This window comes from Sapajus apella, unplaced genomic scaffold (assembly GCF_009761245.1).
Source record: "Sapajus apella isolate SASKATOON/1434 unplaced genomic scaffold, GSC_monkey_1.0 scaffold18, whole genome shotgun sequence".
Lineage (NCBI taxonomy): Eukaryota > Metazoa > Chordata > Mammalia > Primates > Cebidae > Sapajus > Sapajus apella.
In genome coordinates, this window is record NW_022436958.1 from 7,320,977 (window position 1) to 7,341,054 (window position 20,078).

Consider the following 20,078-nt stretch of genomic DNA (forward strand, 5'->3'; position numbering starts at 1 on the left):
AATGTTGCAAGTTTGGAAATGCTGAAACAGTTCAAGAAATTGATTCTATTTGTTCTTTCTGTTCAATAGACCTTTGATCTGAAATGTTCAATGGTGCCTCGCTGTTCCATACAAACCACTTTTAAACCATTGTTCACATTGTAATAGCCTTGTTATCAGATTGTATGAATTAATTCCATCACATTTGGAGAAGGAAGTTAGATTTCTACAGCACAATCTAATAACTGTCTCATGTTAGCAGCCAATTGATTGGGTAACAAGACAACACGCCATGTTTATAATTGAATTGTTTTGTAAGGTGATCTTAGTCTTAATTTAAGTATTAGATAATGACAGTAATAGGTTTTGATTTACCCAGAACACCTTGCTTTGAGAACCTAACAATGTATAACTGAAAAATGTCACAATGAAGCAGGCCACTACCCTTGGTAAAATTCCAGAATCAAGATGAAAACGCAGAAGAAATTGTTTTCTGTGCAACAATGTAACCACCCACAAACAAAACCAGCACTTTGGGAGCCAGGCGGGCAGATCATTTGAGGTCAGGAGTTTTAGACCAGGCTGAACAACACTGTGAGGTGGAGGTTGCAGTGAGCCGAGATTGCGCCACTGCACTCCAGCCTGGGCAGCAGAGACTCCATCTCAAAAAAAAAAAAAAAAAAAAAGAAAGAAAGCAAAAAAGCAGAAACTACTCGCAAACTAAAAGTCACATCTCTTGATAGGGCAGGGGGGAATTTAGGAGAAATATGGAAATTATCTAGTCAGCTGCTTTTAAACCTTGGCAGAGAATAGCTACTAATTTCTGTTGGTGGAGAGATCCCACAGACCCCACAGGCTAGCCACACCATCACTGAACTATTGATAGCAAAAAAATGGAAATTAACTCGTAAAGGAATGGAATGTTATGCTGCTGCTGTCTATATCACATATTACTGAACTTGGTGATAGTGGGTTGCAGTTAGATAATTTGCAAACAGTAATTCTGTAATAGTTCAAATAGACATATTAACAAATTATTCAATGAGCTGAATTCATTCCTCCACCTGGTTAAGTTGTGTATGTGAGATTACTTACTTGAAAAGATCCGGTGAGCAATTTTTCCCTAAGGCAAGTTTCCTGCTCTTCAGTTTTCCAACTCCAGAGGGATGACCAAGTGAGTTCCCAGATTATTTTACATAAGGTACCTTCCAGGGCTATTCATCTATGATAATGTAGTTCCCTGGACCCAGTAGTCCTCTGATATGCTGATTTGCTTGTGTCCATACTCTTTGGTGATAATATGTTGAACACCACTGTTCATTTGTTCATTTGTTTGACTTCCCAGTGCTGAGACATTTTCCCTCCTGGTGTACCCTCACATTGCCTCTCTTCTAAGACCCTGGGTATCTGAATAGGTAGGGCTTTTAAATCTTAAGCTGTCTTTGGGCACCTCTGTTAGGCAACTTTCAAGCAACAAGACAATAAGACAAATCCATAAACCCATCCTTTACAGCAAGTTCTTTCATGAACACTTCCCCGACTTCCATAGTTAGAATTGATTTTCCCACCTCTACTTTTCTGTAGAACTTATGACCTTAAAGAGACTGCTGTGAAAATTAAGCACAACTTAGGCAGGATGGCCCCCACATCAAGTGCAGTAAGCATGAATTATGTCTACGAAGACCATTTATTCAGCCCGCCATTTCTAATCTCATTATTACCCTTTACCAAGCACTCTCGTGAGATCTTAACACTCTGTTAGATCCTTCATATGTATCATTTCTATGCTTTGCAGCCAACTCACCAAATGTATAGCTTGGTCTGTTTTCTAATTTAAATGGAAGAATTTACAGAGGGGTTAGTTCCTTTGCCCTATTTCGTGAAGCACTTATGGCAAAATCAGGGTTTAAATTCTGAGGTGGGTTGCCTGTGGTGCCTGCACTGCTAACATTTATTTAATACTACTTCTGTATGACATCTTTGCTGTCTGTGAATTATTAGAATTATTAATTCCATTTGTTAGACGCTTTTTGTTAACTGGCATTCTTATGCATATTTTCATATGCCTCCATATTCTCTCTCTAATTACATTTTGCACCTTTGCAAAGCAGGGGCCACAACTGCTTTTTAAGAAATCTTCTGGCCTGGTGTTGCAGCTCACACCTGTAGTTTTAGCTACTTGGGAAGTTGGGGCAGGAAGGATGACAGGAGCCCAGGAGTTCAAGGCTACAGTGAGCAACAATGGCGCCACCACACTCCAGCCTGGGTGACAGAGTGAGATCTTGTCTGTTAAAAAAACAAAAACAACAACAACAAAAAACCTTAGTGTCTACCTTAGTTTCTTGCATGGTGATACTTAATAGCATATTCGTTCTTTGTTTGGTTTAATTTTGTACCTTGCTAAAACATTGACATACCTTTAGGCACACAATAGAAATGAGCAAGAACTTTAGAGTGATTTAGAAACTCCATCCTTTGAGACTTCCCCACCATACCATCTTATCTTTCTATGCACTCAGCAGCCTCATATTTCACAGCGTTCTTTGTAGTTGTCTTGTTTTTGTTGTTGGGATTGTGGTTTATGTTTTGATCTTGGATTTACTGAAATGCTGCCTTGCACCCTCCTGAACTTTCTTTGCTTTCCCCCCTCTAGTACATTCAAGCAACCTAAGCCTGGAAATGAATTCATTCTTAGACATTCTCTTTTCAAACAACAAGAAATAAAGTAGTTTACTTTTCATTTGTTGCACGCTATCAGAAAGAATGGGCAGTTTCATTACAAATCATTTGTTGCTTATTTGTTTAGTGTAACTGGCAGACATGGCTTGTTTACTTTTTGAAAAAAGTGTATGAGGTAAACTCATTCAGGATCTTCAGGGACTCATTCAGGATCCAGAATGTCCCCCCATGCCTTAGAACTGTGTCTGTGTTTGACATACAGATGGACTGTCTGCCTGGGCCTTTGGACAGGTAGAGCTTTTAAGTCTTAAGCTAATAGACATCTTCGGGCATCTTTCTAAGAAAACTTTCAAGCAGGAAGCCAGTGAGACAAATCCAGAGACTGTACTTCTCTGCTTTGTTTACTAAATTCATTTATTCATAAACAAAACTTGAAATTGGTGATAAGACCTACATGGTGCAGTGGAGTCACAACACCCATTTTAATCAACTGGATAATCTTTCGATTGATTATCCTCTAAGTTCGGGGTAAAATGGGACATGATTCCTTCTTCAAATTTTCTGTCTTTGCGTCTTCCTCTTGCTGTCCCATTCCCACTAGCTTCTGTAGGGGCCTTTTCCTGCCCAGTTCGCTCCATATGGTTTATTTAGAGATAAGTGCAAAGAATATTTTTGTACTCTGTAAGGAAATTTATAGATATAGACTGTGCATCTCCACCAAATCACAAATCTCGGGTTCATTATCTGAATAATTTTACTTTGGTTGATAGTGGCAGATCTGAGACTCGACCAGAAATAATTCTGAAAACAATACCCTTCAGGTTGTATTTGTTGCATTTATATTTTTTAAAATCCCACATTTCTATACTAAACAATATAGAAATTTTATTCTATATAGAAAGAAAGTGCCAAGATAAAACATTTCCAGGTTTGGTTAATTTGACAGCTCAATGACATCACTAAGAACAGTCATTCCTTCTCCCTGTCCTGTCATCCCATGTCACCTGTCCCACTCATGGCTGCATGTTGTGTATTGCTGGTCCAGAAAGTCCGTGAAGACCTGACAAAGTTAAGCAGATTGAGGTATTCTTTCTTATACCTCTTGGGGATCAAAAAAGACTCTCCCAGATGGTCTGCTGCAGGAGCTCTTGTGTCTTACTGGACAGAACGATCACATGCCTACCCCATAATCTATCCCTATATCATGCAAGAGGAATGGAGGTACTATAGTTGACAAGGAAGGAGGACTGACATTTCCTCAACTTGGGGTTCTACTAGTAAAGAAGAAAATGGCTTTTGAGTGGGCAACTGAGAATGCCTGCTAAATTAGGCCCCTTTCTTAAACACTGACCTTGGGCATTACCTATTGTCCTTCACATTTCCTACCCCAAGTGTCTAACTATCTGGTCCAAATGCAGGTTTTCTTCCATTTCCTGACAGAGAGTTTTATAGTGCCTGAAATATTTCTATTCTGGTACAATACATATATAACTACTTAAATAATAAACTACTACAGCAACTTAAAAATACAAGAAATCTTCTTATAGTTTAATAAAAATAACTTCTGGCCTCTTGAGCCCAGAAGCCACAGTGAAATTCACAATCACATTTTAAGATACAGATATGTTGTTCTTTGTACCTAGCCATGCTGAAGAGGTTATTTTATTTTTTTGCCAGACGACATGTAGGATGGATTAAAAGAAGGCAGATTTATTATGCACTATAGGTGCTGTTTTTACTCAAACAGCAGAGAATTTAGAGCCCACTTATTTAAGTGCAAATGCTGCCTCCTACCTAAGTCACTTAATCAGGACACTTTCATTTCTACCACAGGTAAATTCAGCTAATAATACCTGCCCCCATCTACCTCTCCAGGAAGCTGGGAGGATTAATTAGATAAAGTCTTTAAAGCTCCTCAGAGAGAAGTGGTATGTGTAAAAGATGTTATTATTTCTAGGGAAGAATGAAGCAGTATCTCTTTTATGGACAGTCCACACTTCTAGAATTTTTTCCTCTTATTCAGCTGAAGAGCCAATTTTGTGGATTTGAATTCATCATGTGAGACCCTTCTCATTCTCAAGTAGTTGCACTTAGAGAAAAGATTTTCAAGTATTGCTTCTGATGATGGGAAGTACATTCCTGGGTTTCACTGAATATTTCAAAGCACTGTCCTTCAAACTGGTATAGATGCTGGAGTCTGGTTATAACATTTGTAAAAACAAGCCATGACTGCATTTCAGACTGTGACCTGGGACTATTTTTGAGGTCATTTCCAATCCCCATTTCTTCCATGAAATATTTGCTAATGACAGCAATTCTCAGTTTAGAACTGGGTTTCAAACAAAGGGTGTCTGACTTCAAACTGAGTCCTGTTTTGACTATGCCACATTGTTCAGAGGTTTGTGCAGGAGGAACAAAACTGGTTCCACCCATGGACTATGGAAATGATCTGAGGCAGATCAGGTTGACCATAGAAGACAAATAGAGAGTAAAATCTTTATAAATCTTGTTAGTTTATACTTAAATATTCTTTTGAGCAATACATTTTTATATTTAGATTACAGGATTCTCTTATTTCCTTCCAGAATTCTCAGTTTTGGTTATACAGTTAAAATGTACACACTTTTTCCAACATGATCCACTTTACAGAGCTTTGACTATGTTTGACTTTTATGTTGCTTTATTGGACATTAAACACTTTCACTAACTCTTACATTGATGGTTTTCAGTTTAGAAATTCAGTTAGCAAGTCCTTGTGTATTTTAGTAACTGCAACGACTACTTGATGTTAACAAGTCTGCATTCTGGTCAGTGGTGTGGCAGCTCATTACAGATAGAGATGGGCTTATTTTCTCACAGCAGTTTGAGAAGCCAGTGAGTCACTGCCACCACTGGAGATCTTGGGAGAGCTTGGGAAGTGGCTGTTGCTGGGAACAGCCAGGTTGGCTTCCCCCAAACACTTTAGAGAAGCTTTTGACAACCTTCAGTCATTCACACATTCTAGAAATGAGTTCAACCTACAATTCTTCACAAGTCAAAATGAAAGATTCTTTCAAAGCAAAAGCATAGCTATAGAATTTATTGGAATCAGGTTTTCATATTTATAGGCTTTCTTTTAAAAAGATAAAATTTGTTTTTCTTTCTTCCAATTCTAAATGAAAAGGAGAGAAATGAGCAATGAGTGTCAAATTTGACTCAGTGACTAACACCAAACTCAATCTGCCAGGCATCAGGAACTGGGCAACTCAGTAGCAGCAAGAAAGGATGTGGGGAGGACAGTGTCATTAGGGGAAAAGCTTTTAACCTTGACAAAAGCACAGAGTGAAGAAGAAAATCAAAGGTGAGGTCATTTCTAGGTCTATTTATTACACAGAAAAACAATAAACAGAGGTTAAGAGTGTACTTAAGACATATGCTACGATCCACTTACCTGAGTCAGATATTGGGTCCTCATCTTTCCCATCATAAACGCCTCTGCTCTTGTCAGAAGCTGGAAATGAGGATGAGTGAAGATGGGCCTGGTGTGAGAGAAGGCAGAAATGGTTTTTCCCTGTGTGGTGACAACATGGCTTTTCCTAGTGTTACCAGCTTAATTCACCAAAAAAGTATTATCTGTCTGTAGTGACTTCTTGTGAAGCATTCACAGCAAGGGGAATGCTGACATTAGCTTAGAAAGCTAAGATTTAAGGCTTTGATGAAGGATTTACTGAGTAATTTTGAGAAAGGAGAATTATGTCTTTGAAATTCAAACACATCCTTAGCAACTACCATTCTCATCCTACCAATTAAATAAAGTGAAATGACGAATAACAAACAATTTATAAGAAAGTATCCATACTTTGGTTTTAGATACAAAGAGATGATAAATGCAAAAAGAACACCCTCATATTTTGCTAGAAGAAAAAAAATTAGTAGATACAGATGTTTTTAAAGAGCAGTACAACTAATTAGTAGTAGAGCTATATTTTACTTACTATATACTAGACACTAAGGACTTATTATGTTTAACCTTAAAACATCACTAAGGCAGTTATTATACCCATTTTACAAATCAAGAAAAGTAACAAAGATCCCAGTCACTTTCCCAAGGTCATATAATTAGTAAGTGGTAAAAGGCCCAGAACTAGGACAATCTATTTATAGATGGCTTGATGTTGACTACTAGGCTACACATATACTGAAGACAATTTAAAATGTGGAAAATACTAAATGCTAATTCCATATTTTCAAAATACATAAAATATACACATAGGAAGGACAATCACAAGACATCATTAGGCTACTTTAATATAAAAAGGCCAAAATCTTGAATAAAATATTTAATATGGAAAGTGCTAAGAAGCACAGCAGGTTGAGTTTTATATTAGGGTATAATATAGTAGCAAAATAAGATATGACTTACTGTTAGGATGTTTTTGCAATTAAGATTTGCTTACAAATAGAAACATGTTTCATGAGGTCCTCCAACAATTCATGTAGGAAGCAACAGCTAAATACAAAAATACTTCAAATACAAGATACTCTTCCATAGAGAATGTGGAACCCCACAAAATGGGCCTAAGAACCTAATCTCTCAGATGTTATAATGAAGCTGCGGGTCCTCTTTACATTAGCCAACTGTTAATGATGGTGTTTCATTATGGTAATACATTATGGTAATACAATGGCCAGTTACCACTCACGTACTTGATTAAAATGTACCTGTGTGGCAGACACCTCATTTTCATTAGCAGTGATAGACTCCGAATATTCTACTTTCCATTTAAAAGAATCTTACTATTGAGAGAAAGAGAAGAAAAACATTTCTCACTTTATTCCTTTTTTATGCTTTTTGATTGCTGAATTATGTGAAAGTGTTACCTAGCCAAAAATATTTTTAAAGTCTTCTATGAATCTCGTATTCATAAGCTTATGTAACTCTTCCTTCACTCTCAGACTAAATAAACTTGTTATAGATGGAATCGAATAAGGTTACCATCTACAGTACTGTATAAAGAGTTTTGTCTTTCAGTAGTTTTCAGTTTTAGTAACTTTATTGGAGTTATCACTTTAAAATTGTGTTTCTAGTCCTCCTATACTTGTAAACAAATCTGTAAATATCAGAATCATTCTATTTATGATATATGTATATTTTTATTTCCTCAAAAAGTCTATAGATTTTAATCTGCATTCCTATGGGAGATTCTTTAATAATTATTTTAATGTTGTAGTAACAGAAGCACTGTGCATAAGGCATGCAATCCATCTATCATTGTATAACATCATTATCAGGTGTATTCATTTGTTTTCACACTGCTGATAAAGGCATACCCAAGACTGAGTCATTTATAAGGAAAAAGAGTTTTAATAGACTTATGTTTCCACATGGCTGGGGAGGCCTCACAATCATGGCAGAAGGCAAGGAGGAGCAAGCCACAGCTTACATGGATGGCAGCAGGCAAAGAGGGAGAACTTGTGCAGGGGAACTCCTCTTTATAAAACCATCATATCTTATGAGACTTACTTGCTATTATGAGAATAGCACAGGAAAGACCTGCTCCCATGATTCAATTACCTCCCACTGGTTTCCTCCCACACATGTGGGAATTGTGGGAGCTACAATTCAAGATGAGATTTGGGTGGGGACACAGCCAAACTATATCATCAGGTAAATATTAATTGTCCCATTTTAAAAGTGAGAAAACTGGGATTCAGAGAAGTTAAATAACTTGCCAGATTTCACATAGCTGATTAATAACATAGCCAAAATTTGGATTCATATCTGTTTGCAAAACTTGTATTCTCTGACATTGGCATGCTATTTAGAAGTTTAGTCCTTTTCTGGTTAGGCTTCCTCCTCTACTTTACAAATCATTAAGTGCTGCCTCCTGCTGGTCTCCCTTGGTATTACACTGTAGCCAGCCCTTCAATACAATGAGTGAAAACAATCAGTTCTTGTTGGGAGTAGATCATTTAGGAGTATTGATTCTAAATTTGTCATTGTTTTCCATGAAAGCTAAGCATAGAGTATAAATTGCCACTCACCACATAAAGTTGATGACTTTCTATGCCCAAATGACTTGACAATTTGTGATTTTTTCCCCCAGGAGGTTTTCTGCTAACATTTTTCAAGGCAAAATATTCAATCCCTGTCCAAAATGATCAAATTTTGCCCTGCAGCAAACTTGTAAATTTTTGCCAGGTCTCGTGAAACTTCACAAGGCAAGAGATCAATAATTTCACACTGTTTCCTTCTCACCGCTTTCCTCAATGTACACACTATTTAATTTGAAACTGCCAACATGAGAAAGTAAAAATTCAAGGGACAAGTAAGGAACACTCTCTTCATCTTTTAAAAATATAGGTGATATCTTTTAAAATAGACATGATCTATCTGTGCTCAAAAATTTGAAGACGAAAAATTCAGTTTGGATATTTAAAAAATTACTTTTACAAAAATGACATGCATGACTCTGTTCTTGTACTATTCTATTGTATATGTTCACATACCCAAAAATATTTTTGGTTTTCTGCCTATTGTGTCCAATGCTGTCAGCCTTTGTTGCAAATTGGGACTTAGGCAAAGAGCCCAGATGGGCTTCACACTGCTGTCATCCAAGGCACTAAGACATTTTATTTCCACCTGTAATAATATTAAGCCTTTACTTGTTCAACATTCATTTGATGCCTACCTTTCTCTTTTCCCACATTAAAAAACATCAATAAATATGAGCCAATGCTAAGGTAGATTTCATCACTCTTTCTCTTCAGACTTTGTCTTCCTCTCCAGCTCTGTCTTGTCTGCCTGAATCATAACTGTTAATATTTTCCTGTGTTCAGCTATTGGTCTTTCATTCTTCTTGATATCTAATTTCTCCTTCAGATAACTCATCCATTTTCATGGCTTCAGCTATGCCTTTACTTGAATGATTCCCAAAATTCTATCGCCAATACTTTCCCCTCATCTAAGCACCAGTCATTTATTTTCAGCTCTTCACTGGACATTTCTACTCTGATGATTTCAAAATAAATATGCTGAATTCTCTACCCCTCAATAACCTCCCACTCCTGATTTCCTTTTTATTTTCAAAAATAGCAACCTGTTTTCGATTATTCATACTTGAAACCTTGGGCCAAGGCACAAGAATGGCAATGCAAAGATGTACAAGAAACAGAAGTTAACGTACAGAAGTTAATGTACAGAAGTGCAGTGAGCCAGGCTCAGCGGCACGAACTTGAGGCCTTTGCCCCATGTTACTCAGTGCCACCTAATGGTCACCATTTAGAAAGGCAGGCCTACTTTTGCCAGATGCAATTTGGCAAAGGAAAAGATAAATGTCAATTTTATAGTGAAATATATCAATATACTTAAACGTTGTCACTTAAACAAAATGCAGCACTCTTGGAGCAACATGAAGTTTATATATGAGTATGTTTATTCCAAGAGCTGCCAATTTGTGACCACTATGAAATCAGCTGAGCTAAAAAACAATTGGAAAAAAAATAAGTAAAAGTAACTAGCAGATAGGTATTCTTAATTATGAGAATGATGCTAGAACTAACATAGATAACCCAAAAGAATGGAGTCATTCCAGTCATCCCAAGACTTTAGGACACTTAGCATAGTGTTTTAGAAAAATAGGCTAATTTCATCAGTGAGATAACCAACATTGAGCTAAAACCACAAACCTGAAATTACAAATCACACTTTCTAAATCAGTGAAGCAAAATCACACAGCCAGGAACTACAAAAAGTAATCCTGACTCTTCCAAAATAAGCCTCAGGTTATACTTCTTTCCTTAAAGGCACTGTGAGGCATGAAAAGTAAATTTTCAGCCTAAGAGGTAGACTTCCATTAATATGCATTATGGTTCCCATGTCTCAAATTCTTACATTTATCTATTTTTTGAAAGACACTGTACTTTTGGGTTTTACATAACATATATTGTATTTCCTTTGGAAATAGATATTACTTCTAAAATTAGACTTTTGGAGATTCAGCCAAAGATATACACCAGTCAAAGACATATACTGATGACATAAAGCAATCTTGTGACAAGATCTCTTAAGACTTCAAAAAGACAGACGCAGATGGAATTAAGCACATATACATTTATACAATGTTTACTTACAAAATAAAATTAAAAATTACATTAACTGCCTTCACACTTGGGATTTTTACTTGCAAATGCAATACTGATTGAGAAAATTGGTAAACTATGGAAACTTAGATAATTCAATATTTTTTCAATATTCTGTAAAGGGTATTTTTATAACATAAAGGAAATGCAAAATATATATTAAAACATGGTTAAGATTATATAAACACTCCAACTATCATTATAAAATCTATGCTAAATATAAATTAGGCAAATGACAGTAAATAATATCAAACTTTTACTTTGTGTGTGCTTCAGAAATATTATTTTCCAATAACTTTACCTAGGTCAGGTGGCCAAATTGTCTGATTAGAATATTTTAGGATAAAGATGAAAAAAGCATTGTATAAAATACTATAGCATAAGGTCTTCTGGATTTTTCTGAGTTGCCCTTGATCTGCATGCATTCATTTCTGAATTAGAAAACATCTAATATTTTGTGAAAAGAGGATACGTATTTCTTTAAATTGAGAAACTAAATTTCATGTTAATATAGTATCAGTTTATTGTACTTCAGATTTTAGCACAAGCATTTCAGAACACTGAAAAACTATATTTAGAGTGAGATCTACATATTCCATACAGATGGAATCAGTCCATGAATATATATTGGTATCATTCTTGCCAGTCCTAATAAAACTCTGTCTTTAGTGTGTTTGAACAAGGCTTAAGTTATACATGAAAACTGAAACATCAAACCATTATATACCCTTTAAGTGTAGATAAAATAATTTTACATCCATACAATATTTTTAAATGTTGACTTTAGCAAAAACTTAAAAATTCTCTGAAATTTGAAATGAAAATTCATGATGCACAAAATTATGAAAGAAGAAAACGTCTACTCCAAATATCCCATAACTTTTTTGAACAAACTCTCAGTGTTGTGATTTAATCTTTTACATTTACATTTGCTGTCTGTATTTGAGTTTACAAAGTGCTTTCAAATGCAATACAACATTTAACCTGCACTATGGCCTTTTGTGAAAAGTGGCGTTCTTGCGCTTTTAATGATGAGAAGAGTCTCCTGGAGGTGAATGACCAAATTCATCATCACACAACTAGAAATAAATGGCAGGACTGAAGCTTGAAGCTCTGGTTCTCTGAATGCCAGCCAGAGTGTTCTAACAGACCACCATGTGCTATGCTGGTTTCTGATCAGATCTGTTTTTCCTCTATCCATTTTACACACTTACAATCCATGAGAAGATAAATGGAACCATTTTAAATTTTTGAATTTTTCTTTGTAATCTGACCTTGTTGAAATCCCAGCTTTGTCTGAGCATAGCATAACTCAAATGTGAAATCACATTCATGTTTGTGTGCATCTGCATGTGAGTGTGCTCACACATATGTATACATGTGATGAATTCCTATAGAGTTACATGCACTGCTTTCTTTTATTTTCTTCTACAAAAAAATTGCCATGGTTCTAAGAAGAAAATAGGAGAGAAAAAGAGAATCTTAGTAACCATGCAGGAATCAAAGACTTTAGTAAAATGGAAATGCATCAGCAGGAAGTCATAAATTTGTTATTTTTAAAAAATACGGTCATGTGTCAATAGGATTACATTCTGAGGAATGTATAATGTATTCCTCATTGTGCGAACGTCATAGAGTGGAATTACACAAACGTAGATGGTATAGTCTACCACATACCTACGTTATATGATGGAGCCTATTGTTCCTAGGCCAGGAATTTACACAGCATGTTACAGTATTCATCTTATGGGATCACCATTATGTATATAGTCTGTCGTTGACCAAAACATTGTTATGTGGCACGTGACTATATATAGCCAGGTGGGTAGAGCTCATCCTGGACTGTAAATACATAATTCTTAGGAATCCAAAGTTCTAGAGTTGGAATGGCTTGACCTGAGTTTTTGAGAATGCAACAGGAATATGCAGCTGAACAAATGTATAATTCTGTTTCTTGGTATAAACCTGTTCCATATATATTTATATAGCTTATTTTTGCCTAATGCTGATATAAAATTTGACTAATAACAAAATTAATTATATTAGTCCTTAGAGGGGAAGTCTGCTTTTGACTTGAATGAAATGTGCCCCAAAACACCCTAGAAGAGATTAGACAATCTAATTATCTGTCCTCATAGTTCCTTACAACAAGCACTTTCTTCCTTTCTCAAAATCCATCTTGTCTTCTGCTTGATTTCACTGTAGAGTTGAAATTGCACTTTATGGCATCAGCCTGTCATCCAGAAAATAACTGGTATCACAGATGTGTCATTGAAAGTTCGATTCCAATACAAAGAGGAAGATAGAATGGGCTCTCACGGGCTTCTCATCTTGTTTAAAGAGATGTCTGAGATCGGGCAAGGTGACTCACGCCTGTAATCCTAGCACTTTGGGAGGCTGAGGAGGGTGATCATTTGAGGTCAGTTTGGCACCGGCCTGGCCAACATGGTGAAACCTCGTCTCTACTAAAAAATACACCTGTAATCCCAGATACTCAGGAGTCTGAAGCAGGAGAATCTCTTGAACCTGGGAGGCGGAGGTTGCAGTAAACCGGGATTGCACCATTGCACAGCAGCCTGGGGGACAAGAACAAAACCCTGTCTCAAAAAAAAAAAAAAAAAAAAAAGTCTGAGACTTCTCTCTATTGGTCTCTCCTGGGGAAGTTAATGCCCAGACTTCACTCACCCCTGCAGTCTGTGCCTTCTGTGTCAGGTGAAGGATGCTGAATGTCCCATTTCTTCAGACTGACTTTCTGATCTTCCAGACTTTGAAAGGTTGTATCAAATTCATTATTTGAAAAGTTATCTTCTCAAGTTCCTGGTATTCCCTGATGGCTCAGAACTCATACACCATTGCACAAATAGTTATGAAAGCTCTTTACATTTGATAAGAAGCAGGCCCAGTGCAAGCCCACATGGGAAAAAGTGCCATGTAATTCAATAGTATATAAAGTGGCCTCCCATGGTGACAGAAGGTGTCATTCAAGGCCACAGGGAGAGCGTCACTCATATGTGTGCACACTCAGTTCAGTCCTGTGCACATCCTACACTTATGAATGCATACCAACAATTTTCCTCTTGAAGTCACGTACACAACATTCAGAATGGTTATGCAGGAGAAATCCATGGCAACGGCACATACAGAGCTTGTAGATTTTATGTGGAAAAAAAAAGTTTACCTTATTTAAAGTTTCAACTTTTTAAAAGTTATCATTCTTGAGATTTACTTGATTCAAACTTGAGAAAATAGTGCTGCAGAATTATTTCTGAGCAATAGCTTATCTTAAGGTTTTTCGAATAACCTAAGGGCTCTTCAGTCTTCCTTTTAGAAACCTTCGAGGTATTTTTCTGTGCTGTGTACATTTTCATCCACAGGAATATTTTTTTCTCACTCCCTTGGATTCCTTGGGACACTTTTTTTTTTCTTTTTTGTCTGCAGATACCTTAGAGGACTGTTTAAGACCCTATCCACTCTATCTATTCTTAGCTTCACCTGAAGGGCAAAATCCCTAAGATCTTGACACACATACTGATAAATACATGGAATTATTAAAGGTGCCATCTCAGCAGAAGAGGATTGCTGCTGCCTTTGTTCTCAGGGGAATACATATTTCACCCAGTAGCAAGACACCCAACTGCTGCTACAATCAGAAATCTCTGAAATGCCTTTAAGCTAATCATCTTTGAACATAAGCCTTTGTTGTTGAATCAGGGACCTTCTAGATGCAAGGCACAGAAACCTTTTTTTATTATTATTATTTTGTTTTTTTCTCCACCTTGCACAAAACAGCATCAAGCCTGTCACCACCAACAGTAAGGTTCAGTGATCTGTCAACATTCACCCCGATGAAGACAGTGAGAGAAATCTGTAGCTCTGGAGAGTTCAGGAGAGAATCAAACAGTGTGTTTGCAAAAGAGCATTTTTATATGTTTTCTTGTGACAGCACTAGTTTAACAGAAAATAGTTGGAGTGTGCCAAAAAGGGGGAAAAAAATGAAAGACAGTAGTAGTAAGTTAGGCTAGCATGACATGATGGATCTGGGCTATGACAAACCGAATTGGAACAAAGCTTCCCTAGGGACCAACTATACCAGGTTTGCTGAATTGTATTTCTTGATTTCTTACTGTGCAACAGTGCTTTTACTGTTAGATTGACTAGGCTTCAGAATATTTTTAAAATTGTACAAATCAAAATCCATGTAGCTTAAAAATGAAGGATGTAAAAGGTTTAGGAGTTTGATGTATTGAAAGGCATTCTGTATTCCCTCATGTGAGTATTAAGTATACACTTTGTCTGTTTGATGAATTTCAAATCTTTGTGGAAGGCAGTACACACGATAGCAGTTTACAGGGTGGAAAACCCTGGTTGGAAAGCAGGGCACAGGCTGGAGAGATTCAAAGCTTCTTTCTGCTTATCCCACCCAAATGTGCCCAGGAATTACAATATGCAGCATCTGTAGGTTCTCACTTGTTCTGAGATGTTTATGAAAAGGATAAGTAAAGAAACCTTAAATCTGGTGCCCTCTTAACAAAGGTGTGATGCATTATTCTTATTATTTGTCCTTTCACTTCTTGTGTAGTGGCTTTCACATTGTCTAAGGTGAAGCCAAAAGAAAAAAAAAAAGGAAGGAAAATTATTTCACAGCTGCTAAATTTTTCTAGTTTTCATATACCATGTGAAACCCAACATTAGATAATCTGATTCTTTATAGTAATTATTCATAATAAACTTTGAATTAATATCTAAATGAATGGACTTTCTTAGATACCCAGGCAAGTTTAGGAACTCAAGCTGCAAAGGCATAAACAATTGAGTCCCTATCTTCAAGGAGTTTACAAGCAATTTGAATAATTAATGAAACTTTCAGAGTGTAATGTGATAACTACCAAGAGATAGCCAAGCTCAAAGCAGATAGCAAACTATCTGGTGGGCTTGATCAACACAACTCCATGACTTTCCCAGTAGCTATTTATGATTAGCAGAAGGGTAGAGAAAAGGGATGTTGAAAGTGTGGTGATTGACGTTTAGTAAAACAGATCTAAGTATTGAGGAATGAGAGCTAAATGATAAGACATAATTTCAGAACACATCTTTGACATATCGAAGTGGTCCAAGACGCTAAAATCAGTTTATCTTCTGCCAAAATAAATAAAATCACACTCTTACTTTTGTGTTTTAATTGGAATGGGCTGATTGGAATTCAAGTTAATGAAGTATGACCCCTGCCCCTCTGAGTCTGCCATTTTATCATTGCCTACCTTCCTTCGCTTCACCAAGGCTAGAGCTGAGACTAGCGCTGAAAAGTAGATGCTTGGTAAAGGATTCCAGTATCTTTAAGAGTAGTACCCAGACATTGGACAAATTTAACCACATACTCAGTTACATAAACACAGCATATTTCAAATTTTTAGAATAAAAGTATTTTAGAAACTGGAAAGTTTTAAAACACTTTTGAAAAGCTGTACAAAACACTTTTGAAAAGCTGTACTTTAACAGAATGGCTATTTCACAGTGGTGATATTTGACAACTACAGCCAAGTACCCCAGATTTATATTAATCATGATGAGTATAAATAATAGTGGGCATTTCTGTCCTATAAGCACATCCTATTCTTACTTTAAAATACAATACCTTGAGTTTTGCAGTGATTTATCAATTTCATTAGCCATTTTGCGGTGACTATTAGCTACCAGCTAATAACAGAATATTATAAAATGAGAAAGTTAAGGTAAGTTTTAAATGTAATAGTTTTTATATAAGTGTTGCTGCTGTTTTTTTAATTATTTATAAATGTATTTTTTTCAATATATAATGCAGGAAGATGCCAATATTACTCAATTATTTTGATCCATTTACGCCTTGAACTAAGGAAATAATTGGTATGCCACTCCTAATATTCATTTACTCTAAGATTTGTATCCTCTTTGGTTTGGTTTTATTTATGTGTTAATATTCATAGTTCAAAACTTGTTAGTAGCAACACTAATAATGTCATTTATATACTTCACCTTGTCCATTTAAAATGGATTATTCTATTTATAGAGTAACAGCCTGTAAAATTAAATTAAATTTTTTAATAGAAAAGATAGTCCTTTTAAAAATTATTATAGTAGAAAGGTTGATTTTTTTTCATAAATCACTTTCAAAGCAATTTTTAAGAAAATCTTTTTTTAGTTCCAAAACTTTAAAATAGTCTTATTGATTTTTAAAAATAATTATTTATGTAAAATAATTTATGGCAGAGTTTTCTGTACTTGAAAATATATTCTTATAATAGGAATTTTACAAGATCATTAATTTCAGCAGTGCTAGGGAACACAACTATAATTTAGAAGCTATTGTTGAATGTTCTAAAATACATATTGGCCCCATTAGTTTTAAGTGATAACGTTACTAAGCCAAAATATTAATCCAACAGTACCAGAATTACTGATTACAATCAGTTTTCTGCAAAGTTTTCCTTTAGCATTTAGCTTTCACTTAGCTTATCATACATAAATATAAATGTAAAATTTAAATTATCTTAGAATTCTCAGTTTTAAACTTATTATAGAATTAGTGCCTATGAAAGCTTGAGTGCCTAAAGTCTTTTATTATAGTCCCTTTGGTATGTATTTGGGGTCGGTTGTACTGATACCACTCTCTTGGACACTGTTTTATTAATCAAGAAGGCACCCAATGGTCCAGATAATCTTCACCACTCAATAATCATTCACAGTCATTTATTCATCAAGCAATGTTCTAGAGGAGAGAAGTCATCATCCTCATCACCAGCAACTAACATTTATTGGGTTCTCATACATGTCAGGTGTGCTTCTACACTCTTAACATGCATTAACCTATTTAGTCCTCACAGCAAAGTATTTTTGAAAACGATTTTGTGACGTTTGTTAGCTGCATTTATAACTGTTAAATATTTAGACACATGGCCTGTATATCTTCATTTATATTCTTCTCTTGAAACCCACTGATGTTAAAGGCTACCCCAAAATATATCCATTTCATAGAAGAGCGTGATTTTATTTATTTTGGCAGAGGATAGGTTAAACTGATTTTGGCGTCTTTGACCACTTCGATGTGTCAAAGATGTCAGGGTTTGTTAATAATGCATAATTTACTAAGCACCTGAAGAAAAGCAGAGACTAAAAGTTTCTTCTATAAGGGTCTTCAGGCTAGGTTTTCTGAGAGGGAGAAAATGGAAAGTAATATGAATATATATGTGTTGCAGCTATTAAGTGTCAAAAAGATAATGTGGTCATGGGCTATTCATATTCAAATCCAAGTTTAGGTATTCCTATTTCTTTCTTTCTTTTCTTTTTTCTTTTTTGCCTATTCAGTTTGAAAATTCTATACTTAAGGCAGAGACAACAGCAAAGTCAAGGATAAGTATTTGGATTACTCTATAAGTTCATTTGACAAAAATTCATTAAAGTTCTGGAAATATAACTCAATGGTAAATTAGTCTTATTCAATTTCTTTACGTAAAACTCTTCTGGTATTTGTCATGATGATAAATGATCATCTCCTCCAAGCCCCTCCTTTCCCCATAACTGAATCCTACCCAATAAGCACCTTAAAGGTTCTAAGACAGTCTCTGCTGTTATTCTTATGTACTCTGGAACCCACAACACTTAAGTTTATGAGTCGTTTGAACCACCAAGCTATTATGCAAGCTTTTAACACAATGCTCTTGGAATATAAGCACTAGGTAAACAAGAAAATATTACCACAGGCATTTACTTGATGCTTCTGACATTTTGATATTTAACAGATTGATAATTACATTTTGTAAGATGGGTAGACGTCTCTCCAAACATATTAGTTAGGATAATACTAGCTGCTATAACAAACCCCAAAATAGATAATAGTTTAAACAAAATATAATTTTATTTTGCACTCATGTAAAGTTCAGCATGGGCATTGTTGATTGGCAGGCTGCTTTCCTGCAGCCATTAAATCAGGAACGCTGACTCTTCCCATGTGATGGACCCAGTGCCTTCAACATGTGGCTTCTAAGGTCACTGTTTCTCCACATCAAGCCAGTGGAAAAGGAATGAAGAGGAGGAGGGGCCTACTTAGACTGGAAGTGACACACATCACTTCTGCTTATGTCTTACGATGAAGTGTAGTCTTTGGAGGACAGACACATCCCAGCAATAATTGTGTACTATGGAACGAAGACCACACATATTTGATTGATAACATCCTCTGCCAAAGGCAATCCAAAATCCAAAAATGTCAATGATTAGTCCAAAGAAGTGCCTGGAAGATTCAGGTTCTCTAACATCCAGCCTAAAGTTCTTGTTACTAGATCACTGTTTTCCAGCTAGTGGGACTCTGTCTGCAAACAGTTCACCTCTATTTGGAGAGAAAACAGAGGAAAATTTAATTGAATACTCAGCTAATGAGAAGAAATATAATCATAACAAAATAATAGCCAGTGTTTTATTGAACATTCAATATTTCTGAGGCATTCTGCTAGGCAAGTGATATAGGTTAGCTTGGTTAATACTCAGGGTGATGCTAAAGAATATTATTAGCCCCATTTTACAGTTGATGAAACTAAGGCATACATGCGAGAATATTTCCCAAAGCCATGTGGTAAGCATCCATTAAAATCTGGATTCAAATCTGGGTAGTCTAATTCCATCAGATGATGTTATCTTCCATCAAAGATAGAAAAATGCCATTTGAAAACAAAGAGGAAAGTGGAGAGAAAAAGTTTCTTTCTGAAATAAACTTTCTCTAATTAGACTTGGCTTAAGTTGCACAGTGTGTAATTCTGTATAACTCACTCCCCTCCTGTAGATTTGAGAGCTGCTGTTCTTTTCCCTATGGTTTCTTACCTGTCCAGGTCCTGTGGGCTCAGAAGAGGGAAAAGTTTAAACATGGTCTCTTATCCCAAGGAATTTAGATTCTGTTGAGGAGAAAAGAGATCCTAAAATGGGAGGAAAGAACAGTCAAGATTGAAGGACAAACAAAAGGCAGACAATAAGATTTCAGTAAAGGCTATAATTACTATACATAAATTACCAAGAAAGGATCCATAAAGGATGTTCTTCTTTAGTTGGTCCTTAATAAATGGGTAGGCTTTCATGAATAGAGAGGTATAGAGAATGTCAGAGGAAAAGAATGCTGGGAACAAAGTTTTGGGTAGATAAAGACACTGTGTTTGTAGCAGCCTGGCTGTAATAACAAGCAATTTTAGGAATTAGTGAGAGTTATATCTTTATCCATTTTTACTTCAGAACTTATTTTTTTGCATATATTTTTAATTCTATGTAACCATCTGGTAATG

The 20,078-nt window shown here is 35.8% G+C and overlaps 1 protein-coding gene across 6 annotated transcripts in view; it reads left to right on the top strand.

The window, feature by feature from the left end:
• Positions 1–20,078, top strand: part of ARHGAP15 (Rho GTPase activating protein 15) — a 637,215-nt gene that overhangs the window by 149,047 nt on the left and 468,090 nt on the right. The gene's annotated exons all lie outside the window — the stretch shown is intronic.